Below are 6,000 nucleotides of genomic sequence, written 5' to 3' on the forward strand. Positions count from 1 at the left end.
AGCAAATTTGGAAAACTCAGCAGTGGCCACAGGACTGGAAAAGGTCAGTTTTCATTCCAATCCCAAAGAAAGGTAATGCCAAAGAATGCTCAAACTACCACACAATTGCACTCATCTCACACGCTAGAAAAGTAATACTCAAAATTCTCCAAGCCAGGCTTCAGCAATATGTGAACCATGAACTTCCAGATGTTCAAGCTGGTTTTAGAAAAGGCAGAGGAACCAGAGATCAAATTGCCAACAACCACTGGATCATGGAAAAAGCAAGAGAGTTCCAGAAAAACATCTACTTCTGCTTTATTGACTATGCCAAAGACTTTGACTGTGTGGAACACAATAAACTGTGGAAAACTCTGAAAGAGATGGAAATACCAGGCCACCTGACCTGCCTCTTGAGAAACCTGTATATAGGTCAGGAAGCAACAGTTAGAACTGGACATGGAACAACAGACTGGTTCCAAATAGGAAAAGGAGTACGTCAAGGCTGTATATTGTCACCCTGTTTATTTAACTTATATGCAGAGTATATCATGAGAAACGCTGGGCTGGATGAAGCACAAGCTAGAATCAAGATTGCCAGGAGAAATATCAATAACCTCAGATATGCAGATGACACCACCCTTATGGCAGAAAGTGAAGAAGAACTAATGAGCCTCTTAATGAAAGTGAAAGAAGAGAGTGAGACAGTTGGCTTAAAGCTCAACATTCAGAAAACTAAGATCATGGCATCTGGTCCCATCACTTCATGGCAAATAGATGGGGAAACAGTGGAAAGAGTGGCTGACTAATTTTCTGGGCTCCAAAGTCACTGTGGATTGTGATTGCAGCCATGAAATTAAAAGATGTTTGCTCTTTGGAAGGAAAGTTATGACTAACTTAGACAGCATATTAGAAAGCAGAGGTATTACTTTGCCAACAAAGGTCCGTCTAGTCAAGGCTATGGTTTTTCCAGTAGTCATGTATGGATGTGAGAGTTGGACTATAAAGAACGCTGAGCGCAGAAGAATTGGTGATTTTGAACTATGGTGTTGGAGAAGACTCTTGAGAGTACCTTGGACTGCAAGGAGATCCAACTGGTCCATTCTGAAGGAGATCAGTCCTGGGTGTTCTTTGGAAGGACTGATGTTGAAGCTGAAACTCCAATACTTTGGCCACCTGATGCGGAGAGCTGACTCACTTGAACAGACCCTGATGCTGGGAAAGATGAGGGCAGGAGGAGAAGGGGATGACAGAGGATGAGATGGTTGGATGGCATCACTGACACAATGGACATGAGTTTGGGTGGACTCCAGGAGTTGGTGATGGACAGGGAGGCCTGGCGTGCTGTGGTTCATGGGATCGCAAAGAGTCAGACATGACTGAGTGACTGAACTGAACTGAAAAAGACTATTAAGAAATGTATTGAATTTAAAAATAATCTTGAAGAATAAGCAGAATTTTAATTGATAAGATACAGAAGGGGTTTGAGCTTCAAGCACATCACCAAGAACATGAAATGATAACCCATGGAATGGGAGAAGATATTTACAAATCACATATCTAGGGTCTCTGAACTAGGATCTCTGAAGAAGATATACAGATGACCAACAAGCACATGAAAAGATGCTTAATATTTTAGTCATTTGGGAAACGCAAATCAAAGCCATAGTGAGACATCACCTCTTACCTACTAGAATGTCTAAATAAAAAAGATAAATAATAAAAAGTGTTAGCAAGTATATATAGAAATTGCCAATGGACTATAAAATAGGATAGCCACTTTGGAAAACAGCTTGTGAGTTCCTCAAAAAAAGAAAAGAGAGCTAATGCATAACTCAGCATTCTACTCCTAAGTATACATCCAAGACGACCAAAATATATGTTTAAACAAAAACTTGTACGTAATGTTTATATTAGCATTATTCATAATAGACAAAAAGTGTAAGCGACCCAAATGTCCATTAAGTGATGAATTGATTAAAAAAAGCAATGCAGTATATTCATACAACAGAATATTCAGCCATACACAGGAACGGAGTACCAATATATGCCACGACATGGATGAACTTTAAAAACATGCTAGGTAAAAGAAATCAGACACAAAGGCCATGTCCATGTCTAGGACCATAGAAACAGAAAGTAAATTTGTGGGAAGAGAAGATGAGCAGTGATTGGGAATGGGTACAGGGTTGTTGTGTTTTTTTTTTTTTTTAGTGATAAAAATATTCTAGAATTAGATAGCAGTGATGATTACATAACCTTGTGAATATACTAATAAACACTAAATGTTACATGTAAAAAGGTGAATTTTATGGTACATGAATTACATCTCAGTTATTTAAAAATAATGATCCAAGAGGCTCTCTGGTTACAATGAGTGGATGGCATAAATAAAGAAGAGTAAAGGTGAGAAATATGTGAAGAGGATAAATGATCTTGTCAACAGTAGTTCTAGGAGGGAGCTGTATCAAATATTTTTATATTTACATATAATAGTGGGAGGTGAAGTAGAAATGTTGGATGAATGAATGATCAGGGAGGGGTTCCCAGGGTAGGCTAAGGAGTTTAGTGTTTATTTGCTGATATTAAGGAGTTTAATTAATTTGGTAGTAGCGTTATTTTACTTAATTTGGGAGGAGAATAGTCTAGAAGGGGTAGATTAGCTACTTACAGTGCATATTGGTTCCCTGAAAGATAAGAAAAGATTGTTTCTTATAGATCTGTATAAGAAAACCATGAGTATCTGGTGATTGAGGTGATGTGGAGAGAAAGTCATGGGTTATGGGTTGAAGATCAGGAGCAACTGAGAGGCAGTTTCCTTCAATGGAGAATTTCCCTCTGACCAGAAGAAAATGTCTCCTTTTCTCTATCATGCACCAAGTAAAATGAAATCTATATCTTTAGAGTACAAGAAGAATTTCATATTTTACTTTAGATTTGTTATTAAACATCAATGATCTCTTCTGAGATGTTATTAATAATTTTAACAAAGTCATTTTATTCTTTACAGGAAAATAGAGTGACTCAGGCGCAACAGTGAGAAAGTTTAGTTTTAATTAGAGTTAAGAATTTAAATTTGTAAAGGAACTAGAGGCTAGGAAAAACTCTGGAGGAAGGGCTGGAGGAAATGTTTGCCAAGGCAACTGCATAGTTCTTTGCCTGGTGACCAAATAATAGCAATTCTAGCAAAGAAAGGAAACTTTAGAGAGGAGACACTGGTATTATAGTCATTGATTCAAGGAGTGCCTCTCTTTTCTTTCATATTCCTTGCAGTTAAGCACCAAGACTGCAGTAAAGAAACAATATGGTCTCCACTGTTCAGGTGCTCAGACCTCTGGGAGGTTCTCTGTTCTCATAAAACAATTACAATGAAATGTGAGAAGCACAAAGCTTGGGACAATCCAGAGCAATTGTGCAGAGCGGGATCTATGTTAGATGACTATTAAAAATTAACAGGAGCTCCCCAGGCCAGAAATTCAGCAAAAGACTTTGAAGTTCAGAGAACAGTATTTGCAACCTAGGGAAACCAAGACTATGGAGTATTCTGAGGGTTGAGAAATGTGGTGAGGTTGGACACTCAGGTACTAGACAGGGAGAAGGTGCTAGAAGTTGTTGGTAATGATATAGACTTCATCTTTCATTCCATCAACAAGGGGAACCAGTGAAGTTTGTAAAGCAGAAAAGAAAAAACAGAAAAAAGCGTAAAAAAAAAAAAAACAGAAAAAAACTTAAAAAAAATTTTTAAGTATAAAAAATTATACTTAATTCTAGAAATATTATGTTGGGATTTGTGGGTGAAGAGGTGAGGAGGCTGGCTAGGACTTTATTTTCTTCTGAATGAGAAACAGTGAAGACCCCCTCTGGGGCTGGAGGAGAATAAGGAGAAAAAGAAATGGCTTCAGGAGCTGTTTAGAAGGATGTTAACAGAAATAAGTGATGTGATAGAGGCAGGAGGTGGGAGGGAGGTGAAGCTATCAAGGAAGACTACAAGGTTTCTGGTTTGTGTGACACAAAACGGATGTGTCGTTTACTAAGATACAGAAGACTGGAAGGGAAGCAGGTCTCAGGAGGAGGAGGGGCAGACAATAAATTCATGTTGGTGGATGTTGAAATACACCCTGGGAAAAAAATTCAGAGACGTGGCCTCTCTTCCTCTTCACCTTGATGGGCAAAAGGTGATTAGCCTATATATTTCCTTGCATCTGTGATGAGAATATGATTCATTTTCTTCTCACCAGGGTTATCAGTGCAATTTAATTGTTTTAGAGCCTTTCAATTTTTTGATTTAGGTAAGAACTGTTTGGATTCCCAAACCAGCTTTGCACATTTTTGCACTGACTGTGCTTTTTTTTTTGCTGCTGTTGTAGGAATCAAGCCTGTTATTTACTGTTGAAATAGCCCACGAGGAGAAGTGAGTTGAACATTTGACATTCAGCATCTGATTAATGATGTCTGCTCACTGGGCCTAGCAATATTTACAGATAAGCAACTCCAAAGAATGGGACTCATATTATAGGCCCTATGTATTCAGGAGACAGAGCTTCTCTTATGATCCAATAGCCATAATCCAAAATAAACATCTTGGTTTTCCAATGAGTACTTCCTAGTCTTATGGGTCATTTCTTTGTAAGCACATCAAGTAGTGCACTATCTATATGGTGAGATTTCATTCAGAAGATTTTCTTCCGCTCCCTTTTTAAATCTTAACATATAACTTTTATTGAAAATATGAAATAACTTTAAGTGATTGACTTTCATTTAAAGTAAAAGTATAACTGTGGTTTTAGCTCTGCAAGACATTGATTTCAATTTATACTATGAGTTATTTGATTGAGAAGGTGGAGAAAGTCCTCAGGCATTGGGCACATAGGGGACAAGGAGTCAAGGAGAGATCACTGGAGTAAGAAGCAAACTGTGACCTCCCAAATAGAAGCTTTTTTCCATTTCACCACGTCTAATATCTCTTAGCCTTTTTTTTTTTTTTTTAACAATGGAATTTTATTTTGATGAGAAATGAGTTTACAATCATTTAGTAAATGAAGAGCAAGCACTTCATTTTCCTATCCCATAACTTACAATAAAAAATAGTAGTAAATAAATATCTGTGAACAGATTAAGGGTAAGGCAGGCTAGATAATAACATACCTCTGATGTCCACATTCCCTGCACATGATCTCTCTCAGACTTTATACTTGCATCTATATATGAAGAGTTTAGGAAAAATAAAAAGTGCAGAGTTAGTGGGAAAAGGTCATGACTAGGAGTCTGAAAAATCCCGTTTCTGAAATTAACCACTGGGACTCTTCCAGCCTGAATGCTCTTTGCTGATTCTCTAACTAGAAAGCATAGTGAACAGTTAGAGAACACAGGAAACCACAGCAAGTAATAATGATGGGGATATCACTTGGGTAGATATATAAAATACAAGTCTGTGGTGTATTTTAAAATATCTGCATGTGTCTTTTGAGGAGTCCAAGTGCATAAAGAATAGGGTGACTCTCTTGGTATTGAACTTTAAAAATCAATGATATAATTGGATTTTTAAAACAATTTGTATTACAAACCTTGCTACCTTACCAATAATCTTTGGACAGGAAAAGAAATGAAGGGAAGGAGGGAGGAAAAGGATAGAAGGAAAGAAGGGGAAAAAAACTAAAAATATAATTTTTATAAAGGGGATTTTTGTATTCTTTTGAGATCAAAGAGCCTGCAAGCAACTCATTAAATAGGTGATAGTGTAACATTGTTAATCAGCTATTCCCTAATAAAAATAAAAAGTTCAAAAGAGGGGGGGAACATAGACAAGAGTAAATAGTAATTGAATTAAAAATATTGATTTGCATTAAATAGCTTATTAGTGAGGCTATCTACCATTTTCATTTCTGTCTTGTTTTGACTAAACTGTTGTCACTGAAATAAGTGTGAAATAAGCAAATACATGCACATTTACTATAGCAAACAGGCCGCCCAGAATCTAATTAGACAAAACTCTGCCCATCTGCTCTGCATTATCATGGGGCC

General features: G+C 37.2%; 1 long non-coding RNA gene across 1 annotated transcript in view; it reads left to right on the forward strand.

Moving 5' to 3' along the window:
• Window positions 1-4,578, forward strand: part of LOC147350329 (uncharacterized) — a 13,652-nt gene extending 9,074 nt beyond the window's left edge. The window contains exon 3 of the long non-coding RNA XR_015149254.1: window positions 4,347-4,578. This is a non-coding gene — a long non-coding RNA (uncharacterized LOC147350329). The remainder of the gene's footprint in view (window positions 1-4,346) is intronic.
• Window positions 4,579-6,000: the final 1,422 nt, after the last annotated feature.

This window comes from Bos grunniens, chromosome 20 (assembly GCF_055505025.1).
Source record: "Bos grunniens cultivar Pamir isolate PY7600 chromosome 20, Bosgru_T2T1.0, whole genome shotgun sequence".
Classification (NCBI taxonomy): domain Eukaryota; kingdom Metazoa; phylum Chordata; class Mammalia; order Artiodactyla; family Bovidae; genus Bos; species Bos grunniens.